The following is a 16,595-nucleotide window of genomic DNA, read 5'->3' as shown; positions in this document are numbered from 1 at the left end:
AAGTTTTTAAGAATTTTGGGAGCCGGTTGTTAAAGTAGGGCCCTCCATGGCTACTTTAACAACTGGCTCCCAAAATGTGGGCTTGGGCCCCCTGCTGAATTCTCTTTTACTTTGCTGGTGGGGATGCCGAGCCCTGCCAGCCAAGTAAATAGACTGCTGCTGCTCCCAGCTCCTTGTTTTCCAGCTCTGAGCAGCAGGCTAGGACTTCTCCAGCATGTGTGATAAGTTTCAGCATGCTGCTCAGAGCAAGAGTGGTGGCAGTCCATTTATTGGTTGCCAGAAAAGGTATGCCTAGCGTGCCCACACAAAGGGAGGGAGGAGAGAGAGGCAAGTGTTGCTCCCCTCCCCACCCGGCCACCCCTGGCCCTTCCAACTGCAGAGCTGGCTATGTCCGGAGAAAGAGCCTGTTGTTAAAAATTTACCAGCACACCCCTGGTGTACAATTACAACTCAAGAGTGAGTATGGTGTCTTGTTCCATATCCTCCTCTTGCTCTGTGGGTCCTTGTTTGCGTTCTCTGCCCGGGATGTGACCAGACTGCAGTAACCCCTTTAGTCTCTCCACTTCAGCCAGGGTTGAAGCATTAGCAATGGCAACCTTAATTGCTTCAAGGTCCGCTGCAGATGGCCCCGCCTTCTTTTTGTCAGCTAGCAATCCAACACCTGGGTTGAAAGTTTTGGATCTCCTGGCAATATCCTTTGCAAGTTGTGCACCCCGTTTGCCCTCGAACATTTTTGCTGCCTCCTGACGCTCCTTTAACTTCACTTTCTGAAAATCCAACACTCGAACCTGTGGAATTTTATGGATCACATAGAGACGGTAATGCTTTTTGTTTATTACTGGGTTCCTCATTATGCTCAGACAAGTCAAAGATTTAATTGTTGCCAGAGGATCCAGATCACCCAATTCCACAATACTATTGCTTGTGAGGATCAGTTCTTTAAGGTTTGGCAGGACAAATTCAATTCCCTCACCTACACGACATATTCTGTTGTTGTTCACCAATAATGTTTTAAGTCTTTTCAATAAAGGAAACCCATCCAATTTTCTGATTTCATTATCAGAGAAATCAATAGTGTCGAACTGGTCCAGTGTGGCTCCCAAGTTTTCAATTACAGGAATCTTATACCCTCGGAGATCGAGCTCACAATCTCGCACAGCGTTGGTGTACTGAGCCACCTGCTCGATCAGCTCAGCCGTGAGCTTCACCATCTTCCTCTGAAACAGAGGCCCTGAACCAGCACCTCCTTCACAGTTCCTTTCCAGGGTTTTAGATCACGGCGTGCAAGCTGGATATAGAGAGGTTTTAGTTTCTTCTACAAAAATAAGCATATCTTATTAGTTCAAATTAAAGCACAATAACAGTTTCAGCTCCAGTGGGAGTTACTATTACAGAGAGACATTTTTAAAACTTAGACATTTTAAATCTTTAGCTCAAGTGGGAGAGACATAATTAAATCTTACACATTCAAAAGAACAATAGAAGCTACATTTTAAATCCTTAATAGTGTTACAAAGGTCCATTCCAAAAACGTTTTCCTATATTCCTGTCCAACCTATACCAAAAATCAACCACCCGGATCCCACTGTCATCTGTAGAGTGGGTCATGCTGTGGAGGAGTCCAGTCCAGGTTGGACGCGTCTCCTCATGTTTTCTCTAAATACATTGCAGGAAGGCCTGAGAATATGTCGGTGTCTGGCATGGTAGGACATGCAGTTCTTTGTTTATCTGGTGGCAGATTTCTCTTGTTATACAAGTTCTGGGTAGCTATCTGTAATGTTCTTGCTGTAAGGACACTGGTGAGTTTGTTCTGCCAATATGAGATATTCTCACCATGAGATTTCAAAATGTCAAATGCTTGCCTGTAACTTTCCATATCTACATATTGAGGAGCTGAGCTTTTAATAGAAAAAGTTTTACTTTCCTGGGTGTTTAGGTCAGAAGGCAGCCTAGGTGATGCATTTGTGTGCTGAGGAGCTGAATATTTAATTAAAGGCTCACTTTCACAAGGGCTTAAATTAGAATACAGAACAGGTTGTGCATATATGTGTTGAGGTGTTGGATGCTGTGTGGGGGCCTGCTCTTGGTATGGAGTTAAATCAGGATAAAGGACTGGTCTTGGATGCTGTCAGGGGGCCTGGGGGGGCCTGCTCTTGGTATGGAGCTAAATCAGGATATAAAACTGGTCCAACTTCTGCCACTGGGTGTGAGGCATAAGGCTGATACTTTTGGATATTCATTGCCTTCACACACAAATCTTTAGCAGAGGCCGGCTCACCTGGGCCCACGAGCATAAAGCTCTTGCAATAGCAGGATGCATGCCCTGACAAATTTCCCTGAGATCCTCAGTATCTATGTGTACATCTAAAAGATCTTTTGGTATCTGCTCTCTTGAATCTCTCCCGTCAGCTAGTCCAGTCATCACTAGTAATAGTATTGCTTTTCAGTACTCTCATTCTTACCCTGTTGGATTGAGGCAGCCTGGGGAAAGAAATCATATTAATTTGGTGTTTAACTTTGCAGTTCTGAGGGTGGAGGAATGCCATCTGGTTTTAATTTCTCAAATGTCTAGCTTTTGCTAGGCTACAGGTTAGAAAGGTCAGAGAGAAATGAAACTTTCTTTGTCCCTTTTGAGTGATGGATTGTTAATGCTAGTACATCTGGATGCCATTCTGGACAAGTCTCAGGGGATCAGCAAGCAAGCAGTGTTAGAAGATAGTTTTAAAAGATTAGGCTGAAATGCTGTTTAGAGATTAGGTTTAGATTAGATTTAAAGAAGTTCTTGATATTTAGATTTTGTCTTATAAGTAATTCTGATCTCTGCTTATTTTAAAATGTTTTATTCTGTTTAATTAATAAGTTCTATTTCTCTATGTAGAATATCTTTTCAATTCAGTGTTACTTTTCAAGTGAGATTGTTTGCAGTTTAAGAGGTCATCATCTGGTTTGAATTATCCACAGTCCTAGCTAGTTCTATGTATGCAGGATATAGGTGCCACATTGTCTAGTTTGAGAGGCCCCAGGTCAAGGGTCAGTTTAGGAAATATCTGAAACCTATGTAACTGATATTTTGAATATATGTGTAGAGATAATTAGTTCGAGACAGGGTAATTAATCTATTCTGTACCATCTGGAGAGTAAGGGGGGCTAGAAGGGTGTAGGAATAATATATAAATGAGAACAGAAGCAGCTTATAGAGCAGAACAGGAGACAAGAGAAGAGAAGGAGCTGAGACGAGAAGACACAAGACACAGAGAGCTGAAGAGAAGGAGAGAGCTAGAGCTGATGTCCTACTTTGTTTGCTGGCAAATAAAGAAGACTTTTCTCTCATTCTGGTGTGTGGTGTTTGACTCCTGAAGTACCACAGATTCTGCTAACAATAGTGGTAATACCTGCATCAATTCCTGCAACAGGATAACTGCACTTTGGGCCTTAAATATTCTCATGCCAAAAGAGAGACAAGCAGCTGTTGCCAAATTAAGTAAGGAAAAGCTTATCTGTTTAGCCAAGCTAATAGCTTTTTCCATTTGCTCTGCATATTCAGGTTTAATACAGAGGCGAATAATCTTAATCAGTTCCTCTGCATCAAGCTTCTCTTCCTGCTCTAATTTCCATAGCACGACACAAACATGGGGAAAATTATTGGGATCTATCTTGCCTACCTGCTTAGCTATCACTTCCATATCTGTCTGTGATAAGGGTTGGGAGCTAATGGTTTGAGTGAAACCCCCTGCTAGAGGTTGAGACTGTGATACCTTTATCACAGCTGACACAGGCTTAGCTGTGGCTGTCTTTGGGTCCGGAGGGGTATATGGAAGGCCTGTAATTGCCGAGACCTGCAAGCGAGAATCCTGCAGCTTTTGTTTTAAAGTTTGTATCTCCCTGTGACAATGTGCCTGATCAGCACCATCACCTAGAGTGGGAGTCTGCACTGCAGTGTTAATTCTCGGACTAAGTGTTTCAAGCCTGGAACCTGGCTGGCTTGTATTTGTAAAGCAGAAATTTGGGTCTGCATTTCATTTTCTTGGGCTACCTGTTTTTGGACTTGCTGTTTAAGAGAATCTACTTGATAATTTAAGCACGTAGTCATTGTGATTAAGAATTCCTTTTCATTATGTCTCCCTACATTCTTTCTCTTTGGCTTGTAGTTTGTCTTTCAATTCTGCTCTCTCTTTTTAAAAGTTTCTTACATGGGGCCCACAGTAACCAAAGACAAGCAGCATTTCTTTTACGCTCTGACTTAACTGAATATGAGGAACAGTACTTTTCAAATTTGGTTTCGATATCAGAGGTGGTGATGATATCATCAGTTACACTAAGAGTCCAGGGGTTAGGGCCAGAGGATACTACATATTGCTTAAACAAATTGGGGTTATCTACACCTAGAATAGTGTGTGTATGTGTGGCACCCCCAGAATAAGCTGAAAAATCAGTTTTCTTTTTACGCCAAAACATGGTTAAGCAGCCCCTCCAAATGAAACACTGGGGAGCCCTGAAAGAGACAGGGAGAGAGAAGGATATAGTAAATGCTGGAGAGGGATGGAGCAGTGTTGCCAGGTGGGCGGTTTTCTGCGACCCGCCGCGGGAAATTTTTGCCCGCGGCGGGTCGCGGTTTTTTGGGCTTCTTTTTTTTTTTATTTTCCGTGGTTTTCGGGCGGTTTTTTCGGCCGCGGGGGGCGGGGTTAGTGACGTTTTGGGCGGGGCTAGTGACGTTCTAGGTGGGGCCGATGACAGGGGGAGGCGGGGTTGATGATGGCGGGGGTGGGGGTGTCAGGGGCGGGGTTTGAGTTTGGGCGGGTTTTGGGCTGTTTTTAGGCTGGATTGGGTGGGAAAAAATTTTTCCACCTGGCAACCCTGGGATGGAGAAGGACACAGAGTCAATACTGGACAGGGAGAGGGTAGGGGCATTGAAACACAAAGAGGCAGTGCTGGAGAAAGAAGAAATGGGGACACAGGGGCACTACTGAAAAGGGGAGAGTTAGGTGCTCTACTGAAAAGGAGGGGGGTAGGGACACGGGGGCACTACTGGAAAGGGGGAAGGAGTTAGGGACACAGGGCACTACTGGTGAAAAGAATGAATTTATAATATAATATTTCTCTAGCTAAGAATAGAATATGTATTAACAGAGGGACTTACTCAGAGCATGTGGTCGCAAAGAATTACAAAATGAAATGTTCTTATATTCCAATTCTAATTCGATTCTCTAGTCTTATACATACTTATTGTATTCCAATTAAAGGTAAATTGTTAAGAATAATAATCATGTAAGAATAGAGGGGAATTTTATATACTAAATTTGAATTAATTACCTTAACCTGCACTGTATGTTTTGGAACATGTGCTCAAAGCATGGCACTAAGTTTAAAAAACGACCATGTGCTATCAGTGTAACTTTAAAAGGTAACATGTGCTCAGAGCATTTGGAGCCTGCACATGTGAGAACATGTGCTTTTCCCAATATAAAGGCCAGATAGTTAACTTTAAAAGAAAATGTTTATTTCTAGTACAGGCAAGGTAATAAGTTTACAATAGAGAGGTAGTTTTAGAGAGGATCTTTTACCAATGGAAGTATGCTACAAAATAACAGGTTTGATTGTAAATTAAGCTGGATAACTCACATTGATGGAGGCTGCTATGGAGAGTCATGCATGAGAATCTTGCTGGAACAAAAGGTTTCTTTGTAGATTTGCTGTCTGATGGAGCTTGAAGCAGTTTCTTTAAAGGTGGATGTGATGTCCAACTTGAGAAGTCAGGATTCCAGGAGATTCTAGCTTGCTTTTAGTTTAGTTTTTTTTTTCAATTCAGGGCAGCAGCGACTAGGACAGGAGCATCAGGAACTCAGGAACAGCCAGGAAGATCTCTCTTTCTAAAGAAAGAGCCCCTACTTTTAAAGTGTCTGAACTGGGCATTTATCTACCAGGCTATTTTTAGACTCGCGTCAGGTGGTTGCCCTTGGTCCAATTGGAAAGCTCCTGGATAGCTGAATTCTGGGCATCTAGTTTTGAGATGGAGCATGGTAACAGGTCACATGTTCAATGACATCATAAGACTTTCTACCTGGACATCTGCTGGTCCATGGTCTGAGGGTGATTGAGCTTAGATAGTCTTTGTCTGAAAATAGGTGGAGGTATAGTCTTTTGTTAGGTGCAGTCTCTGTGATTGATTCTTTGGATAGGTGTTGATGGGCTTAGGTAACCACCCAGCTAGTTCATGTTCTCAGTAGTTTTCCAGAGGAAAGGGGGAGGTGAAAGCTAGACCAATTTATCTGATTCTGTCCCAATAAGTCTTTGCAGCTGTATATTTTATTTATATGATTTGGATCTGATCCAGCAAAGCAGTAGCGTAGCCAGACAGCCAATTTTGGGTGGGCCTGAGCACAAAGTGGGTGGGCACAAAATTTTCTCTCTTCCCCAGCACTTCCCAATTCAAAATATAAATACTTTAGCAGATGAGGATCCCCAATCTGTCAGCTGAAGGCCTCCAGTAAAGATGGCCAGAACTCCTCTCCACCAAGCCCAGTAGGCAGCAGCAACTCCTAGAGCCACTGATGCCAGCACCCCATACATGCTTAGTTGTCAGTGGCTCCAGGATGCTGCCCCCATCTGCCAAGCTCAGTAGAAGGCATCTCTGGCCAGCTTCAGAAGAGACCCCAGCTAGTAGGGCTTGGGAATCCCCACTAGCTACAGCAAGGCTGCCTTTAGCCATGCTGGTGACCAGGGCAGAAAATAAAGCCCCTCCCCCAATTCCCTCTCCTCTCCAATCTCCTCATCTGACAGACCCTCACAAATTAGAAACAAAAATATATAGACAAAATTGAACTGGGAACCTCAGCATGTACTGCAACACTGGAGAAAAAAAACCCCAAACAAAACAAAGCGCATTTCCACACAACAGAAAGACATCCGCTATGCACATTTCCCAAAGTTAACAAATTCCATTTAAAATACTCAAAGTAAAATTATTTTCCTACCTTTGTTGTCTGGACATTTTATTTTTACATCATGTTGGTTCCAATTTTTGTCTGTCTTCTGCTAATTCTTCAAGCGGTTGTCCATTTGTCTTTTTTCTCCTGTCGTTTCATTTCCTCACTACACCTACCTCTGAAATATTGATCCTTCCATTTTAGCTCTTTCCTTTCTTTTTTTTTTTTTCTTTTCTGCCTCTGTACACTCAAAATTTCATCCTCTTTCTAAATCTTTTCCTTATTTTTACTTTTCTGATATCTATCACATTTCCATCTCCTTTCACCCACTAGCTCTCCCATTCCCCACCTCTCTCCGCAGCTTTCCATTCCCTTCCATCTCTCCCATTCCCCACCTCTCTCCGCAGCTTTCCATTCCCTTCCATCTCTCCCATTCCCCACCTCTCTCCGCAGCTTTCCATTCCCTTCCATCTTTCCCATTCCCCACCTCTCTCCGCAGCTTTCCATTCCATTTTCGATCTATACACCATTACCATATTTCTACCCCCTGTGATCACTATTCTCTCATTTTTTTCTTCCCATCTCCACTCCCTGGGCCTCTCCCCCATGCTTTCTACCATTCCCAGTGTCTCCCTCCCTCCATCCTTCCAGCCCAGCATCTGTTCCATCTTTCTACCCTCTTCACCCTCGTAGCCTGATATTTCCCTATCTCTTTTACCTCCCACCACCAGCATATTCCTGTCCCATCTCTCTCCCCTCCCCCATTGTCCAGCATTTTTCCCTTTCTCTTCCCTACCATCCATTTTCTATCTTCTCTCCCTGGATCCATCCTCCCTCTTTCTCCTCTCCCTTCCACTTCCATGTCCAACACGTTTTCTTCTCCCATGCCCTTTCTCTTCTTCTCCCCATCCCACCCATATCCAACAATTTTCCCTCTCTCCTTGCAGCATCTCTCCGCCCTCCCCCCACCTACTTCTACTCTGTCTCACAGTCACTCCCTCAGCCCACCAGTGCTCCTGTCTCTCCCTGACCCCCCACCCTCCACACACACACAAGTTTTTTCCCTCCCTTTCCCCAGCCACAGTCTGGCATGCTGGCTGCAGGCCTTCTTTCCCCTCCCTCCCCTTCAGGCAGCGCCTCAATCTAACGCTACAGCTGAGCAGAGCTGCACGGCACCGGGTCCGACTCCGTCCTGCCGCTACTTCTGCCCTCCGGCTCCGTTGTCATCTTTGTTCATTCTTCTGCTGCTTATCTGCAGCGGTTCCGGATCCGCGCGCTGCCAAGGCTATCTGTATGCCGCCTGCTGCGACTGCTTCCTCTGCGCTGGCCCTGCCTTCTGAAGAGGCGGGGCCAGCAAAGAGGAAGCAGTCGAAGGCAGCATACAGACAGCCTTGGTAGCGCGCAGAATCGCAAATCCGGAACCGCTGCAGATAAGCAGCAGACGAACGAACAAAGATGACAACGGAGCCGGAGGGCAGACGTAGCGGCAGGACGGAGTCGGACCCGATGCCGTGCAGCTGTGCTCAGCTGTAGTGTTAGACTGCAGCGCTGCTCGAAGGGGAGGGAGGGGAAAGAAGGCCTGCAGTGTGCTGGTGGAGGATCAATTCTTTTTACATCTCTGCATCGTTTGCTGGGTGGGCCTGAGCCCAAAGTGGGTGGGCCCAGGCCCACCCGTGGCTACGCCCCTGCAGCAAAGTCAATACCTCTGACAATTAACTCATATCATGCTACACTGGAAAGGGGAGGCGAAAGGGACACAGAGAAGGCACTACTGGAAAGGGGGAGGAGGTAGGGTCACAGAGTAGAAAACAGTAGAAAAAGGTATTTTATTTTCAATTTAATATTAGGAATATGTCAGTATTTGAAAATGCACATCTCCGATACCTTCAAATTAGCAACCCTGCAGGCGTCTGAGTGCATTTTCTTAAGTCATTTTGGATGTATTGCAGCACAGATTTTGGTTGGTAGAATCAGGGACTGCAAATCCCACATGAACTAGTGTTCTTCACATCTTGTAGAATCAACACACAAACGCCCATCTGATTTAAACAAGGTGTCTACCAGTGGAAGGAATGTATGTACTATTCCTGAGGTGATGGTCACGATTTGAGTATTTTTACTTTGTAGTTAAGAAAACAGGTTACCTGCTGTGGCGAGTCCAGGGATCTCTTCTGAACCTGCCTCTTGATGTAACTTACTGTTTCGTTGTAGGCAGGACGCAACAGAGACAGCCTGTATTAATCAGCGCCCGCTACAGCCCCTGAGCAACAACACAGACACTGCTGTGTAACTGACACCAACTGGCGCCTATTTTATAAAAGTCTGCTCCCCCTGAGATCAAAACCTGGCTACGCCTCTGCCAGTGGTGTGCACAAGGGATATGTTTTTGGTTCAGGTTCTTTATTGATATTTCCATAAACGATATGGCAAAATGGCTATTGGGAAAGGTTTTACAAAGCAGCACAGAGAGGGTCCAAAGTACAGAACAAAGTCCAAATTGCAAAAAGAAGCACCAGAAGTCTTCAAAATTGGGACGCAGTTCCTTTAATCATGTAACTTGAACATCAATTCATACCTTAATGGCCCGACACGGGTCGTGTTTTGGTGCACAGCGCCTGCGTCAGGGGTCAATTAGATTGTGACATCTAAGAAGCAATGACAAGTTGAATAATCGCTCAGCAAAATTGGAGCAAAGATGGTCCTTTCGTGCTCTGATTAAGTTTGCCTTCATTTGGTTGGTATCAAAACCTGCAACACAATGAAACCCTAGAAGGCCTGCATAATATGATGAGGGATCTAGTGAAGCTTGAGGAATGGTCTAGAGCAGGCTTGTCCAACCTTTTTTCTATTAGGGGCCACATTTTATATTCTGTAACATTTGAAGGACCAAAACACACATGTATGCATGCGCAGGGCTGCGGCTCTCTGCACGCCGCTACTGCTGCCTCTGTTGGTCCTGTCTCCTCTGATGTAAACTTCCAGGATCAGCACAGGAAGCAGTAGGGGCTGCAGAGAGCCGTGTTCTCTGCTCCTTCCTTGGTTACTAGCACGGGACCGTGGGAGGTACAACAGGAGAGAGGAGAGGCAACAGCTCTTCAGGCCAGGAAGGTTGTGGTTGGGGCTGGGTGGGCTTAACCTTACCAAACCTCTTATACATAGTAACATAGTAGATGACGGCAGAAAAAGACCTGCATGGTCCATCCAGTCTGCCCAACAAGATAAACTCATATGTGTATACTTTACCTTGATTTTTACCTACCTTTTTCAGGGCACAGACCGTACAAGTCTGCCCAGCAGTATTTCCCGCCTCCCAACCACCAGTCCCGCCTCCCATCACCGGCTCTGGCACAGACCGTATAAGTCTGCCCTCCACTAACCTCGCCTCCCAACCACCAACCTCTCTTCCCCCACCTGCTCCGCCACCCAATTTCGGCTAAGCTTCTGAGGATCCATTCCTGCTGCACAGGATTCCTTTATGCACATCCCACGCATGTTTGAATTCCGTTACCGTTTTCATCTCCACCACCTCCCGCGGGAGGCCATTCCAAGCATCCACCACCCTCTCCATGAAAAAATACTTCCTGACATCTTTTTTGAGTCTGCCCCCCTTCAATCTCATTTCATGTCCTCTCGTTCTACCGCCTTCCCATCTCCGGAAAAGATTTTTTTGCAGATTAATACCTTTCAAGTATTTGAATGTCTGTATCATATCACCCCTGTTCCTCCTTTCCTCCAGGGTATACATGTTCAGGTCAGCAAGTCTTTGCTCATACGTCTTGGAACGCAAATCCCATACCATTCTCTTTTCTTTGCACCGCTTCCATTTTTTTAACATCCTTCGCAAGGTACGGCCTCCAAAACTCTTATACAGTGTATCTATGGGTTCCCCACCAGAGGCTTAGCCAGCCCTCTGATTTTGGGGGAGCACAGAGGTGGACTGGGGGGGGCAACATATTCCCTCCACCCCCACCCCTCCGTGCGTTAAAATTAATACCTTTGGGGGGTCACGTGACGCTATGGTGAAGAGAGGTTGCAGGTGAATCTCTCTCCGAAGCCTGCCTGAGAATCCCCGCATTTCAAGGAGAATTAAACCCTTCTAATTTGCAATAATCGCTAGAAAAGAACCCAGGGCAACAATCTGGTCGAGCAGAACGAGAGAAAAACTAGATATGACGACGAAAGCAGCCCAAAAAGAAAGACAGAGGGGAAGGACGGCCGAAGACAAAATGGCGACGGCCTTCCCCGAAACCAATCCATCGGTGTCTTCGGCGTGGGTGGCTGAGATCACCTCCGAATTAACGGGGGTGATGGAAGATCTATTAGATCGTCGGCTGATTCCGCTTGACCAAAAATTGGATACTAAATTGGAACAGTTGAATACGAAAATAGAGGATTTGACTAAGGAGTGCATAGCGTTCCAAACTACAGTCAGCGAAGTGGAAAACAGGCTGACGGGAGTGGAGGACTCTCAAAAAACTGTGCAGAAAACGATATCCGATTTGGAATCTAAAATTGAGGATTTGGAAAACCGTTCCAGACGGAATAACATCCAATTGGTTGGCTTACCTGAAGCGCTCGGGGGAAAACAGCTGGAGAGGATTCTAGAACAATGGCTGACCAAAAGTATTGAATTTCCAGCAGAGCTTGGTCCTTTAAGAATTGAACGAGCGCATCGGCTGGGAGTTCGCCAGATGAACGCTGTTAAGCCACGAGTAATTATCTGCAAAGTACTCAATTTTATGCACAAGCAATATATTTTGCAGGCAGCAAGATCAAATAACTCTTTGACCTATGAAAAAGCAAAAATACTCTGCTTTCAAGACTACTCAGTAGGTGTTGCAGCCAAGAGAAAAGCGTTTTCTACCGTGTGTTCAAAATTATTTGCTTTGAAGATCCGTTTTAGCCTGCAATATCCGGCTACATTGAAAATAACACATGGGGGCAAACTACGATCATTCACGTCTGAAAGGGAGGCAAAAGACTTTATTGCGCAGATAGAACACTCGGATAAGGCTGTTCCTGAGGACACAGAACCTGCGTGAGCCCGAAAAGAGCGGCAGCTATGAGGCTGGGAGGAATCTAGCTCTGGATGCGATTAACTATATTCAACAAATTTGAAGCAGGAGAACTCTTAAGGGGCAGATACCATTGAGAGACTCTGGCACAGATGGTGATAGAACTGCTAATCGGTTTTGTTGGTATTTAATTTTTATGTTAATACTGTTATGATGGTTCTGCTCAATATAAAGGGGGGAGTTTAAGAAGGGGAGTATATTTAGAAGTTTAAAGGTTGGGAAATGTTAAAATGTAAAACACGAAAGAATAAGGTTCTAGAAGAACTAAGAACTAACAGAAATAAGGGGAGAAGGTGGGTTAGCGTTAAAAAGTGACAGCTTCATATAAGGAAGCACATGGTAAAGGGAGATGGGGAGGGAGAGGGAGGGATATGGGAGGGAGGGATGGGCTAGCGGGGAATTGGAAGCGGAGAGAATTGATGCAGAGGGTTAAATATGTCAAAGAAATGGAAGGAAAGACAAGTTGTACCATAAAATGCATTAACATCAGACTAAGAGAGCAGCTAATATGTGACGAGATGGGGAGCCATAGGCTGGGATGGCTTCTCATTAATTTAAATACGAGTTTGTCAATTAAGGATAATGTGAACTTATATTACACAAGATGATTAAAATTGTCACTTGGAATATAGGTGGTATACACTCCCCTATTAAAAGATCTAAAATTTTGCAGCACTTGCAAAGACTAAGGGTAGACATAGCGATACTGCAGGAAACCCATTTATCTGATGAAGAGCACGCAAAGTTGGTTAAATGGTGGGTGGGAGACTGCATTGCTTCACCAGCGGTGGGCAATAAGGGGGGTGTGGCCATCCTTATCAGGAAAGGAGTGGTGACCCAAATTCATAATCAGCATAAAGATACAATGGGTTGCTTTGTGTTTTGTAAGGTTACTATTGCCAGGAAACAAATAATTTTAGGTGGTGTGTACGCCCCAAATACACTGGACCTTAAATTTTATAAAAAAGTAACTACAACCATTGCCAACATGGAGGCCTTACCGGTGATATTGGGTGGAGACTTTAATATGCCATGGAATCCACAAATTGATAAGTCTCATCCATCAATGGCGCGAGGGGAAAGGAACACTAGAGGTTTACCTGACATGTGCAATACACTAGACCTTTTAGATGTATGGCGCACGTTACACCCAACAGAGAGAGAATATACACATCAATCAAGGGCTCATCAAACCCATTCTAGAATTGATTACCTGTTAGTGTCACGCAAGATTTTTACCGATATACAAGAAGTAGAAATTGGGCCTTGTTTGATTTCAGATCATGCCACAGTTTGGATGACTTGGAAATTAGGAGATAATAATTCCCAAAGAGGGGGAAATTGGTCATTTCCTAGTTACCTTTATAAAAGTGGGAAATTTAGAGAATATTTAATAGCTAAATGGGAAGAATATAAACACTACAATGAAGGATCAGTACTAGAGGCGCCCATGTATTGGGAGGCAGCAAAGGCAGTCATCCGAGGGGAAATTATCAGCTATGTTAGCAATTACAAAAAACAACGTGATAGAGAATTATTGAGATTAGAAAAAGAACTTTTACGCTTGACTACTCGATATGGGCAGAACCCGGCTTCAAAGATACATAAAGAAATAATTTCAGTCCAAACAGAGATAAATGCACTGCTGCATGAGAGGGCAATAAAGTCCCAAAGTTATTATCGTTTCCAACTTTATAAACATGGGAACAAAAGTGGTAAATTCATGGCTAAACTGATTGCACCACAATCAACAGCAAGATACATAGGTGCTATTAAAGGCAAAGACGGAAAACTAATAAACAAGGATGAAGAAATCAATAAAGTTTTTCAGGTTTACTACCAACAGCTCTATAGCGCAGGGGAGAATCAGGGTTTACAGAATGATCTTTACTTGCAAAATATTGACACCCCTTTGCTGAGACAGACAGAACTCCAACAATTGAACGAACCCATAAGTTGTGATGAAATTATATGGGCAATTGGCCAAAGCAAATTGGGAAAGGCACCCGGACCTGATGGCTTAAAATCTGAATTTTATAAATTGTTAGGTGAAAATATAGCCCCCATATTAAATGAGGTATTTAATGAATGGGTGATGAAGGGGAAATTACCGGAAAATCTTAACTTGGCTCAAATTATAGTGCTGCCAAAGCCTAAGCGCGATGCGCAATATGTATCCTCCTACAGACCTATTTCACTTCTGAATTGTGAAGTCAAATTATTTGCAAAAATATTAGCCAAGAGACTAGGGACGGTACTACCAAATTTGACACATGAAGCACAGGTGGGGTTTGTGCAGGGTCGATCTGTAACTAAGAATTTGCGAAGTATTCTATTATCTTTGGAACATCTTAAAGGGTCTGCAGAAAGTGCTTTATTGGTCAGTTTTGATGCTGAAAAGGCATTTGACCGTGTGGAATGGCCTTTTTTATTTTCAGTTTTAAGTAGATATGGGTTTTCGGGATGGTTTGTACAAGCCATTAAAGCACTATATACCGCCCCTAGAGCACGGATCATGGTAAATGGAATGGTATCGGCAAATTTGAGATCATGAGAGGGACACGCCAAGGATGTCCACTCTCCCCGTTACTATTTGCATTATACTTAGACCCGTTGATACGAGACATAATTTCAGTAAGATCCATTAGGGGAGTGGAGATTGGATCGATGACATTTAAAATTGCAGCATTTGCGGATGATTTGCTGGTAGCACTTACTGAACCAAAGGCATCACTTGCAGATCTTCTAGAAATAATTAAGGAATTTGGAGATCATTCAGGATTCAAATTAAATCTGGATAAGTCAGAAGCCCTGGCGATACCAGTTAATACCAAATCTCTTTGGGGAGCAGAATTCCCGCTGAGATGGGTAGAGGGTTCTTTTAGGTACCTGGGAATTTTGCTTGCTTCTCAGACAGGAGACATATACAGCCTAAATGTCAATAGATTGTTCAGTCAAACAGAACAACAGCTGGCAACCTGGAAGATGTTACCGGTGCCACTAATAGGTCGAATTTGTCTCATACGAATGGTAATATTACCCAGATGGCTATATGTATTACAAGTCCTGCCATTGAGATTGTTACAGAAAGATATCAAACGATTCTATCGAATGATAGGACAGTTCTGTTGGGCAAAGAGAAAGGCTAAACTGAAGTTGCAGTTGATGCTGGGGAACTGGCAGCAGAGTGGATTGGGATTGCCTAATCTACAATACTATAATCTGGCAAGCCTGTTGCGGTTAGTGAGAGATTGGATTTTTTCTGCAAACACACACACCCCGCTAGAATTAGAAAAGATATACTTTAGCCCTTACAATATGGTGACCTTGCTGCATCTCAATAATAAATCGGTGCCAAAGAAATTTAAGGGTAGTATAATACTGGCTCCTCTACAAGAGGCATGGAAATACTTGGGGACAAAACTGGGGGGACAGCCGAATATGACAGAATGGTTGACCATAAGGGGGAACCCGTTGTTTACGCCAGGATTGGAAAATCAGGTGTTTCGGAGGTGGGCAAGGAGAGGGCACACATGTCTAAAAACAATAATAGATTTAGAAGGGAAAATTAAACCTCTAAGTCAACTAATACCCACTGACGCTGCACACTGGGAGGACGTGTTTGGGTATGGTCAGATAAAACACTATATACAAACACTTAATGCAGAAGAGCTTAAGTTTCAATTGGGGGAGAAAATTAAACAGTTTTATGATGAAATATCAGAAGAAGCCCCCACAATTTCGCAGCTCCACAAACAATTGTGGACTTTGAGGTCAGATAAAGATTGGTCACAACTTCGCCGTAGGTGGGAAGCAGATACAAAAGTAGATTTATCTAATTGGGACATAGCAGCACACATACGGAACATCCCTAAACTGATTAATGGAGCAAACTATAGAGAATGTGCATTTAGAATAATACATAGAGCATACTTCACACAACGCCAGTTCTATAAAGTAGGAGGGATTGACACACCAATCTGTATGAAATGCACACTGGAGGAAAATTCGTTCTATCATGCATTTTGGGAATGCACAAAAATACAGCTTTTTTGGGAAAAGATACTGGCATTTATGAATTCAATCATTTCAAGTACTATAGTGGGCACTCCGGTGCAATTAATATTGGATTGCCCAAGAGCATTCAGTGGCCTTACGGCAGATGAAATATTGTTAAGTCGCAAATTATGTTTGGTAGCCAAAAAATGTATTTTGCAATGTTGGACTTCGGATAAACCCCCAGATTACTGGCAATGGCGAAATCAGGTGCATCTTTTAATGACATGGGAAGCAAGGAATGCAAAAGGCTCCTGTCGTGGGAAAAAATGCTTCCTTAAAGTTTGGGGGCCTATGTTGGATACCTTAACGCAGAGAGGTCGGAGTCTTGTACTCAATAAGCTTTGATAATATTATAGAATAATGGTACACTTACCTGAACTCATAAGCACAATTTAATTATTAATGAATAGCAGGGGGGAGAGGGTGGGGAGAGAAGAAGGAAGGGGAGAAGGAGGGGGGAATATAAAAGATGACTGTGATGTATATTTAACAAAACACCCCCTCCTTAAATGTACGTTTGGCTGTTAATGAGCATGTT

The 16,595-nt window shown here is 43.8% G+C and overlaps 1 pseudogene; it reads right to left on the bottom strand.

The window, feature by feature from the left end:
* Nucleotides 1-441: 441 nt before the first annotated feature.
* On the bottom strand, nucleotides 442-1,241 carry LOC115468136 (annotated as a pseudogene).
* Nucleotides 1,242-16,595: the final 15,354 nt, after the last annotated feature.

The sequence above is a fragment of the Microcaecilia unicolor genome, chromosome 4 (assembly GCF_901765095.1).
Source record: "Microcaecilia unicolor chromosome 4, aMicUni1.1, whole genome shotgun sequence".
NCBI lineage: Eukaryota > Metazoa > Chordata > Amphibia > Gymnophiona > Siphonopidae > Microcaecilia > Microcaecilia unicolor.
Note: the sequence above shows the minus strand (reverse complement) of the source record. Positions and strands in the feature narration are given on the sequence as shown.